We start from the raw sequence: 11,973 nt of genomic DNA on the forward strand, positions 1-11,973 counted from the left end.
TACCCAATAGGCCCCTTGCCCCCCCCCCCAGCCAGTTCAAAATTTGTTTGATGGTAGAGTCTTTTGCAGAGTGGCAGGCAATGTCACTATACGAGACAGGACCAGTCTCTAAGCAGTCAATCAAGAGAATTGGAGTCTTGGGGGTAGGATCTACAAGAAATTCTGGCAGCGGGCAGTGACTCAAGGCATCAGCTTGCCCCAAACTGGAGTCAGGTCGGTGGATGAGACGATAGGTGTAGGCAGCTAGGAAAATAGTCCATCTGGTCATCCGCAGCGATAATGACACAGGAGTAGATCGGTCCCCGGCCAGCAAGCCCAAAATCAGTTTGTGGTCTGTAATTAGTTCGAAATCACGGCCATAGAGGTACTCATGGAACCTTTTTACTGCAGCCAAAGCCTCACGGTCCAGGTGGCTGTACTTCCGGTCACTGAGAGCGATGGATGTGTTCGTCCACCCTGCGTTCTCTTGGTGGGCTCCCCTTGGCTTGGGGGGAGCACAGGGTACCTCGAAGGGGTGCCCTGCCTTAGGGGCGGCTTGCTGGGGGTCCCCTGGATCGGCGGCAGCCGCAGGGGGGTCTCCAGCTTTGCCCAGAAGCTGAGAAGCGAGAGGGGGTGCGCGACGGAGCTTTTACGCTCCCGTGCGCTTTTGCTGCGAGGCAGCTGGATGATCGGCAATTTGAAGGCTACAGCTGAAGTGCGGTGAGATGGGAATCCTCCCCAATTCTCTTTTTGACATTTAAATGAAAGAATTTCAGCTTTTTAGAAGACTTTCAATCTTTTTCTGGGAAGTGTGATTGGAGGGGGGGGATTTACCCCTCCTTGGAAAAGCGGCTTTGGACTTATCTCCTCTCTCTCGGAGGAGAGAGGGAGAGTTTTAAAAAAGAATCCCACTCTTTATAAGCAATGGCAAAATGACTTTCTCAATGCAATTGTGAAAGAAAAGTGGTGATCTGACTCCTTTAAAAACTTTGAAAACTTTTTTTTAAACAAAGTTTTTTATTGGTTTTTTGATATTTTACATAGGGAAAAGGTAAGGGAAAGGTTACAAATTTTGGCAGCTGCGAAATGCGGTAGGTGCACCCCCCCTCCAAACTCATAGTATACATTTGCATAAAATTCAAATATTACATATAGTCAGTGTGGTAAATTCAATTGGTAATTTCGGTCAGTTTATATCACGTGGATTTTCTTACTTATTTGTGTGATCTGAGCTTTCTTGATGTCGCCCCATCTCCCCCAGTTGGCAGTGCTCCGGCCCCTCCCGTGTCTTGTACATCTACTGAAATGTCTTCTGGTTTTTCTAGGAGTAGTTTATTTTTTCCATAAAGGCCTGCACCTCTATGGGTGTATTAATTCTAACTCTTGTCTTCTCCCAGAATATTAGCATACCTTCAGGCAGTAACCATCGAAACCACACCCCCTTCTGGTATAGTTTATTCACCAATTGCGAATAAGATTTTCTTTTCTCCCTCACTTTCTTGGGGATCTGTTTCAGAATGGTTATCTCCTTATCTTTGTATATCAAGGCTTGCCCCCTTTGTGCATTCAGGATTTCATCTCTTGTGCTTTTCCTAAGAAATTTAATGTGTACCTCCCTGGGGACATTGTGTGTTCTAGCATACGCTGAGTTCACTCTATAGGCCAGGTCTATTTCCCACCCCATCTGTTGTTTTTCCTTCTGAATATACTCAGCCAAAATGGTTGTCATGATGTCCCTTATGTTTTCATCATCTGTCTCCATCACGTTCTGGAATCTAAGATAAAAAGACATTCTCTCAAACTCTATTTTCATTTGTTGGGTGTCAAGTTCTTTGTTTCCCCTCTGCACACCCTCTATCCCTCCCTTCATCTCAGCTGCCCCATCTTCCAAAAGATCTAGTCTCTGTGAGTTCTTATTAATTTTATCCTGGTTCTCTTTAATTTCTTCTTTCATCTCCTTCAATTGTCTCTTTATTTCCTCTTGTCCCTGTAGAAGTTGTTGTAACATTTGATGAAATTCCAGGTCCGTAGATTTAGGTTGCTTGAAGGCTGTTAACATTGATTGTGTGCTAGGACTGGAGGTTGCAGATGTTGGGGCTGAGGCAGCAAAGCCTGACTTTTCAGGAGGTGGTCTTTTAGATGCCATTGTTTATAAAGTAAAGAGTCCAGTCAGTATAAAGAAGGATCAGTCAGAGAGATAGAACAGCCAAGAGAATCCAGGAGGCAGAGAGTCCAGGCACAGGGGAGTTTTCTAATCACCCTGGCAAAAGAGCAGTCGTTTTTCACTCCAGGGGGTTCAGAAGCAAACAATCCACAAGAGAATTATCCAGGTAGCACGGAGACAAAGACCGGAAGCCTGAAGTTAAAAGGCGGAGTCAAGTCTCACATCTCGTGAAGACAACGGAAGTGTGCCATCTTGCCCTGCCAGCTTCGGGTATTGAGGCAACAAATAAAGTTTTCAAAGTTCAAAGTTCCCAGGGCTTCCAGATCTCATTGTCTTAAACCTTAAAAGTTTAAGTCTGAAAATCAATTTAATAGGGGTGTGACATCTTTAATTTGGCTCTCCCCCTCCTCCTTCCCTTGGGGCTGAGAGCTCACTTGTTTCCAGCCGCTTGTCCAAGGGGGAGGGGAAATCCCCCTCCCCTCCAGCCGCACCTCTCCAAATCAAGCCAAAAGTTCAAGTTTGCACAGCTGACAGATTTTATAGTTGGTAATAGGAATGAAGGGAGTCTACACCTCACCGCTCCGCCGCCGCATCCTTCAGCTTTCTTTTTTCACTCCGAACAGCCTGTCAGCGAAGACGCACCTACACACCCTCCGATCTGCTCCCCGGTGCCTTGAGCGCGCAGGGGACCTCCTGCCGGCCGCCGCCGATGTAGGGATCCCCCGCGATGCCGCCCCTCTGGCAGGACGCCTCTACAGGGCGTCCTGTGCCCCCCAAGAAGTGGGGAAGCCCACCGGGGAACCGGAGCGAGCAACAAGTTGCCCGTCACCGTCAGCCGGAACCGGAAGTCTTTTTAAAATATGGAACGCTTCACGAATTTGCATGTCATCCTTTTGATCTGTTGCTTCCTGATCTCCGGTGCTGGCAGAGCAAGATGGCACACTTCCTTTTTCTTCATGCTTTTTGAAATCAGACTCCTCTTTTGAAAAATCTTGCTGGCACTGTATTTATACCTCTGTGACTCCCAGAAGCATCTCTTGTCACATAGTATCTTGGACTTGGAATAGCTGATTTAATTGATTGGATTTGAACTATATAGAAGGTCTCTATTCCTGGCTGGACTGTCTGCCTCGTGGCCTCTCTCGGTTATGCTTTTTCCACAGTCGCCATTTCTTTGTATGGACACAAATATCTCTGAGTTTTTATGATGGCTCCGAAGAGACCACCGCCTGGGAAGCCAGGATCCGCTCCAACATCTTCAACATCCAGCCCAATTGGACAACAGCCACTGGCTTCATTTTTACAACCAAAAGCCCCTGAAGGGGACTCAGTAATTCACCAGATGCTTCAAAAGATTTTAAAAGGGCAGGATGAATTGAAAAAACAATTGACAGAAATGAATGAACAACTCAGAGAAAATCAAAATCAAACTGCACAAAATAAACAAAGAATAGACGTTCTGGAGGAGGGGGCAACTTATATTTATATTTTATAATTTAATTAGCGCTTCTAGACTGCCCCCTCTCCCAAAAGGGACTCGGGGCGGTGTACAGTCCATATCGAAAACATCATAAATAAAATTTAAACAATTAAAATTATTAAATGGATAAATACATAAATAAGAGGAGGATAAAAATAGACAGAACTGTAATTGCTAAATAAATAATTTAAAATATACAGAATTTAAAACCCCAGTGTCCTATAAAATTAAGTCCCCTAAAAAACCAGTAGGAAATATATATGCCAGGAGGTAGACATTAAAAATTATGCCAGACCAGCCAGTCGGAACAGGTGTGTCTTCAGTTTCTGCCGGAAGGAGCGGAAGTCAGTGGTGGTTCTAATGTCTGGGGGGAGGTCATTCCAGAGGGTTGGGCCCATCACAGAGAAGGCCCTACTCCTTGGTGTCGCCCGTTGGCATTGCCTAGTGGATGGCACCAGGAGAAGCCCCTCCCTGTGAGAGCGAATTGGCCGCAGGGATGTGTGTGGGAGGATGCGATCCCGCAGGTAACTAGGCCCTATGCCATGGAGCGCTTTAAAGATGGTGGTCAAAACCTTGAAACACACCCGAAAGACCACAGGTAGCCAGTGCAGCTCGCGCAGGAGCGGTGTTACGTGGGAGTACCTAGTACTCCCCATGACTGCCCGCGCGGCTGCATTCTGGACTAGCTGCAGTCTTCATGCGCGTCCCAAGGGAAGCCCCATGTAGAGAGCATTACAGTAGTCCAGGCGAGACGTCACCAGTGCATGAGTGACCGTGCGTAGGGCATCCGGTCCAGAAGGGGGTGCAATTGGCGCACCAGGCGAACCTGGTGGAACGCCCCCCTTGCCACGGCTGCCACATGGCCGTCCATTGACAGCCGGGAATCTAGGAGGACGCCCAAATTGCGCGCCCGTTCCACAGGGGGCAGTTGTTCGCCCCCTATGGCCAGCGTTGGAGTCAGCTGACTGAGCCGAGGTGCCGGTAGCCACAGCCACTCAGTCTTGGAGGGGTTGAGTTTGAGTCTGTTGTCCCCCATCCAGACCCCGACGGCTTCCAAACACCGGGACATCACTTCGACAGCCTCGCTGGGGTGATTTGGGGTTGAAACGTACAGCTGAGTATCATCAGCGTACAGATGGTATTCAACCCCAAAACCACGGATGATCTCCCCCAGCGGCTTCACATATGTGTTGAACAGGAGGGGCGACAGGACCGACCCCTGCGGCACCCCACAAGTGAGTGACCTCAGGGTCAACCTCTGCCCCCCTGTCAACACACATTGCGACCGGTCGGAGAGGTAGGAGCCGAACCACCGTAAAACGGTTCCTCCGACTCCCATCCCCTCCAGCCGGCGCAATACCATGGTCGATGGTATCAAAAGCCGCTGAGAGGTCTAATAGGACCAGGATAGAGGAACAACCTCTATCTCTGGCCCTCCAGAGATCATCAACCAGCGCGACCAAGGCTGTCTCTGTGCTGTGCCCGGGTCGGAAGCCAGACTGGCGTGGGTCTAGATATTCGGATTCGTCAAGGTGTCGTGGAAATTGCTGTGCCACCACATTCTCAACAACCTTCGCTAAAAAGGGAAGGTTGGAGACTGGACGATAATTAGCCAGCTCCATTGGGTCCAGTGAAGGCCCCTTGATTAAGGGCCTCACCACCGCCTCTTTCAAGGCAGTTGCTAAGAAGCCCTCACCCAATGAGGCGTTCACCAGGCCCAGAAGCCAGCCTCGTGTCACCTCCCAGGATGCCAGTACCAGCCAGGAGGGACACGGGTCCATTAAACCTCCTCCTGGTGCCATCCGCTAGGCAATGCCAGCGGGCGACACCTAGGAGTAGGTCCTTCTCTGTGATGGGCCCAACCCTCTGGAATGACCTCCCCCCTGACATTCGAACTACCACCGACCTCCGTTCCTTCCGTCAAAAATTAAAGACTCACCTATTTCAAGCAGCTGGCCTGGCACTCTCTTAGTTTTACCTCCCGGGGATATATTTTAATTGGGTTTGGGGTATTTTAATTGGGGATGTTTTTAGGGTTTTTATAGTATATTTATTTCTTGTACAGCCTTATCTCCTCCATCCAAATGTATTTAATTGTTTTATATTATTGTATTTTTATCTGCATTTGACTGTACACCGCCCCGAGTCCCTTTTTGGGAGAGGGGGCGGTTTAGAAATCCAAGAAATAAATAAATAAATAAATAAATAAACATGTGGTGGGTCACAGCCGTCCACGCAACCTGTCCAAATCCTCGGGGGCAACAGAGTCAAACTCCTCCCAGAATGGTCTCACAAGACTCACTGTTGACGGCTCGTCCGGCCCACTGGAGGGGGCCCATCCGCTCTGGATCTGAGCAACTTTGTCCTGCAGATATTCCCCAAACTCCTCTGCTCTACCCTGCAAGGGTGCCCCCTGCGTCCCCTGTGACAGGAGAGAGCGGGTCACCCTAAACAGGGCGGCAGGGCGGTCATCCGCGGACGCAATAAGAGTGGCACAACTGAGATGAGTGGGGAGGTGAAGGTGATTCAGAGAGGAAACTTAGAACTTGAAAACCACATGATAAAAATTGAATTTGAAAGGATGTCTTTTTTCCTTAGATTTCAAAACGTAATTGAAACTGATAATGAAGATTTGAAGGAGATTATGACAACAATGTTAGCTGAATATATTAAAAAAGACAAACAACAGTTAGGGTGGGATATTGATTTGGTTTATAGAGTTAATTCAGCTTATGCATTGGGCATGTGGTGACTGAGGATGGCTCTGACGCCAAACGGGGAAGCATCACAAGTCAACACCAGTGGCAGGGTCTGGCTATACAGCACCAGGAACATGTCTGCTGACAGAAGTCTTTTTACCACAGCAAATGGGGCTGCCTTGGCTCTGCCCCAGGACTACTTCACGTTCTTTGCCAGGAGAGGGTGTAAGGGGTCAGTAATGGTGGCTTTCTGTTTAAGAAAGATGCTGTAGAAATTAAGGAGCTCAAGGAATGCCTGCAGCTCGGTTTGATTACATGGTGTAGGGGCGTCCTGTATTTCTTGAATTTTTTTAGTGGTTGGGTGAATCCCAGAACTGTCGATTATGTACCCTAAGAATTCAACCCTTGGCATGTTAATTTGGCATTTTTCTTTTTTGAGACGGAGGCCTTTGTCTCAAATTCTTGTGAAAACAGTTCGCAAACATTTGAAAAGTTGCTCCTCATTTGCAGCCAATACCAAGATGTCACCAAAATAGGGGACAACTCTTGGAATCCTCTGCAAAAGCCGTTCCATGATGCTTTGGAACAGTCCAGGGGCGATACTAACTCCAAATTGCAGGCAGTGACATTTGAATGCACTCCTGTGCATCGTATTGGTTTGGGTCTCTGCCATAGTGCCATCTACAGGCAATTGTTGGTATGCCTGCGCCATGTCCAATTTAGCGAATACTTTAGTAGGGCCTAAACAATGTAATAAGTGCTGTATAATGGGTACAGGGTAAGCCCTTTGTTGTAATGCTTTATAGATTGTGCGTTTGTAGTCTGCGCAGATGTTGACAGACCCATCAGATTTGACAGGTGTCACTATAGGGGTCTCCCAGTGTGTGTGATCAATCAGCTCTAGGATTCCCTGGCCTACAAGCTTGTCAATTTCCAGATCAATTTTTCGGCAGAGTGCGAAAGATACTCTCCTGGGTTTTAGCCTTATGGGGGCTATGTTGGAGTCCAAATTAAAAGAAATTGGAGTCCCCACATACTTACCCAGACCAGTGCCGTAGATGTCCTTTAACTCCTTCAAATTGCTTCGGCGCTCTCGTATTTCAAGGCGTTGATACTGGTCACTTCTAGACCCAGGGTTTTGAACCAGTCAAGCCCCAGGAGGCTCTACAGGTCGCTGCTGACCACCGTCACTGGGAGCTGGCTGCTGTCGTTCTTGAATTGCACTCGAAAGATGCCTGGTCCACAATGGGGACTCAGTTCATCTGGCATGCTACAATTCATAGCATATGTTTTGCATGTAATACACAAGAGGAACACAAGAAGCATCATCCCAGTGTTGATAATTTCCATCCTGAAAAATATAGATGTCCCTGCATAGAAAAATATACTATCTCTACCACATTAAACTACATGGCATCTTTTTTTTTCAATATCCTTACATATATGGTCTCTTTTTTTTTCCAAAGAATTTTATTGGTTTTTAAACATTTATGGGAAAAGTTAAAGGGGTACATAGAAAATTTTGGCAGTTCCCACACTAGTGGTAGAAATCCCTCCAAATCTCTCAATTTTTACAATATTAAAAACAACATATAAAAGATAAGCAAAAAACAGAATCTTATTCTACATTGTATCAACCATGTGTTCAATCATTTTTCCTTTGTCACTTTCTAGTATATCAACAATTACAAATATTTCAAATACTTTTATTTATGTGACCTGAGCCTTTTCAATATTGCTCCTTCCTCCCTGTCCCCAGGTGGAGCCACAGCCTCCCCGCTCCTTCATATCTTGTACCTTGCTACCCTTTTCACTACCTTCCCTGTGTTCGTCCTCTAGGAGAGAAAAATGTTTTTTAATGAAGGCTTCAGCCTCCTGCACTGTATTAATTCTAATCCTATTTCCCTTGGAATATGAAATGAAGATTAGAATAGTGATCCTTCAAATGATTAATCCTAACCCTAACCCTATTCAACAAAATATATTTTGAAGTTAGGTAAATGCCCTCACAATAGGTTGACTTTCTGAAAATTCAGTTTCATAAGCAACCTATAATTTGGACCATTGGGGAAATAATCAAGTCCTCTCCAATTTTCAATATTTTGTAATCACTCCTAAGAAAAGGGCTCAATATGTATATTTAATTACTATAATTTGATTTGATTTTTTTTTACACCATGATAGTGCAATGAGCCTTTTTTAATCAAATTTCCTGACAAATACACAAGGCAAACTTCATATACAATAAATTGATAGAGTGATTAAAACTGAAAGGTATACTAGGTAAATCTATTACACTGGATTCATTTTCATGCCTACATTAATTATCCCAAGTTGCTTATGAAATCAAAGAAATCTTTGATCTATCTATCTGAGGGATAATAATAATAATAATAATAATAATATATTTATTTCTTAGCCGCGCCCTCTCCCGAAGGACTCGGGGCGGCGTACAATGAAACATACGAAATAAATATGTGGACAAAACAAACATATAACAGAGACATATACTGAGACACACACAAGGAGGAGGTCGGCTGATAAATAAAACAATTAAAATACAGTATTTAAAAACCCCTAGAAATTAAATATAATTAAAATACCCAGTTAAAAACCCGTCAGGAGCTATATGGTTAGATCAAAGTTGAGCCAGGCCAGCTGCTTGGAATAGGTGGGTCTTACATAGATCATTACACCATTCCAATATACCAACATCAGCTAACTTTGATAGGAAAATGAACAAACATGATTCATTAAATGAGGGGGGGCAGGAATTACCCTTTTCATCATGCAGCACAGAGTCCAGCAATACTAGTTTCAATCACTCAGGTCAAAATTCCACAACTACATCTCAACCTATTCATCAGATAAAATCAAACTATGTTGCAAATGTGGCTTTATTTATTTTTTTCAAACAATAAAATTTCTTTTTTTAAAATGGTGTATTATTTATTTATTTATTTATTTATTTTATTGAACTTATTAGTCGCCCCCTCTCCCCACAGGGACTCGGGGCGACGTACAGAGCAATAATCAAGATAGCACCATATATCGTGCAGAGGAGGTAAAAATAAGTCCATAAATAAGCATACTTACAAAGTTTAAAACCCAAAAATATTAAAAACAAAATTTCCCATTATAAAATGACCTGGGGTGGCAAGATTGTAACGTTATGCCAGGCCGGCTTGACAAAACAGGTAGGTCTTCAGCTTCATACGGAAGGAGCGAAGATCGGTTGTTGTCCGGATGTCTGGGGGGAGGTCATTCCAAAGGGTAGGGCCCACCACAGAGAAGGCCCTACTCCTGGGCACCGCCCCCTGGCACTCTCTAGAGGACGGCACCCGGAGCAGCCCCTCCCTGTGTGAGCGAGTGGGTCGCAGGGATGTATGGGGCAGGACGCGATCCCGTATTAGACCTATTGATATGCCAATTTACATATTGGTAATCCAAATCTCTCAGATTCTTTAGTTGTGGCTTCCATCTCCACATCCTGAATAGGATTTTCACCTCACATACCATCTGCAAGGATTCTCTGTATAGGTAAGGCATAGTATCCTCCCCTCAGTGTGACTCTGAGGTCCCATGTCAAAATGTAGATCACATCATGACCAACTATAAGCTAAGGGCATATAGTGATCCAGACATTTATATTTTATTCTATTTTAGTAGTCTCGTTGAAATGTTAATTTATATTACTAGTTCATGTATGATATATGATATTCCATATCCTAAGTAAATAAGTATTAGCTATTCCCCCCTAGCTTGCCAATGGCTGCAAACTTGATTAATTCCCCCTCTATCCCCTCATCTAGATCATGTTGAAGAGTACTGGGCCTAAGAAAGAATCTTGAGATAACCTACTGAATACTTCCCTCTAGGACAGTGGTTCTCAACCTGTGGGTCGGGATCCACTTGGGGGGTCGAATGACCCTTTCACAGGGGCCACCTAAGACCATCAGAAAATACATATTTTCAAAAACATATTGGAAACATAAAATACTTTTATGTTTGGGGGTCACCACAACATGAACTGTATTAAAGGGTCGCGGCATTAGGAAGTTTGAGACCCACTGCTCTAGGAGCATGATTACCTGCTAAGTGTGGTAGGTGAACTAGTTGGAAATCCATCTGGTGATGGTAGTATTTATTTCACATTGTTCTATCTTACCCAAAAATAGGCTGTGATCTCATTTATAAATTGACTTCCTGAGATTTGTCCCACATTGTTTTATCTTATCAAGAAGTAAGCTGTGATCTACTTAAATGTCTCACTGAAGTCTAAGCAAACTGTGTTACCCCCTAATTTAGTCACTATGTCAAAAAAGGCAATAAGCTTTTTTTATTCTTATTGGTTTTTGACAAACTCACGGGGGCTTCTTTTAATTGTCTTCTTTGTTTTCTCCATTTATAATACATAAAACATGATACTTTACATACAATTGAAGACAAAGTAAAATTCTTTAAACATTTCATAAATCAATAATCCCTCTTCTCTTATTAAAACTTGCCCAGTGGAAAGCCTCTTCTATTTTTAATAGAATATCGAGTAGGGGATTAAACATGTAAGTGAAAAAAATATGCTTTATTCAAGGTGAACCTAGTTCACCTTCTAGAAGGAAGAACTGGGGACAGAAGAGCATTTTGGCGATGGTTCATATATATACAATTAAGAGATAGCTTTAAGTTAAATAAGAAAAACTGTTTTGAATTTGGAAAAAAATAAATTTGAAATTGCATTGTGTGCTAATGATGAACATATCAGGGTTCAGGTTTACAAAATGTTATTGAAACTGAATTTGGAAAATAAATATGTTAAGGACTCCTTGATTCAGTGGGTTAAAATGTTGGCTATAGTATGATTGACCAATCAGAAAATATATAGACGTATGGACTGAAGTTTACTTTGAATTATAACATGAATCTTCTATAAAGGAGTTTCAAATATCCTGGAAATTATAGTCCTAATTCAGAAGATTTTTAAAATATAAAACTGAAAACAGAGTTTCTCCTTTCAGCTTTGAGGTTAAAGACATTTAAAAATGGAACTTTATTTTTATATATTGCACTCTTTGAAAGCAAACAAATTATAGTTCAATGAATGTCTGTCTTGTTTTTAATTTAATTCCAATTGAAATAAATCTGAAAAGGGTATTTAATACTTATTTATTTTGAACAACAAAGTTGTTGGTCTTAAATTAGTTTTTAAAAACATAGCTTTTTTAAAAAAATATTGAATAAACATTAGTATAAATTAGTATTTAAACACATAGTTTTTTTAAAAAAAAATGAATAAACATTAAAACATTGGACATAGAGTGACCTTTCTGGCTTTGTCATTTCCATGCATATTTTAACATAACAATAAATACAGTTTCTACTTATCGTACATAGCTACTTTGATCATATAAATATATCCCTTATCTTCCTTTGTATATTTCCCTAACATGTAGTTATTTTTAAACCTCAAAGCATAATCCCACAAGTGGGTTATTTGTTCTTCCCAGGTAGGCATCAAAACATATTTCCGGTAAGAAGCATATAGCATTGTACTTACCATATGCAGAAAACATCAAGACTACTTTGAAGGAATATATGATTTATTTTAAAATAATATCTGTGCTTGGCTTGGAATTTATTTCAAAACTTGTATA

Source organism: Natrix helvetica (genome assembly GCF_964273705.1).
Source record: "Natrix helvetica genome assembly, chromosome: Z".
Lineage (NCBI taxonomy): Eukaryota > Metazoa > Chordata > Lepidosauria > Squamata > Natricidae > Natrix > Natrix helvetica.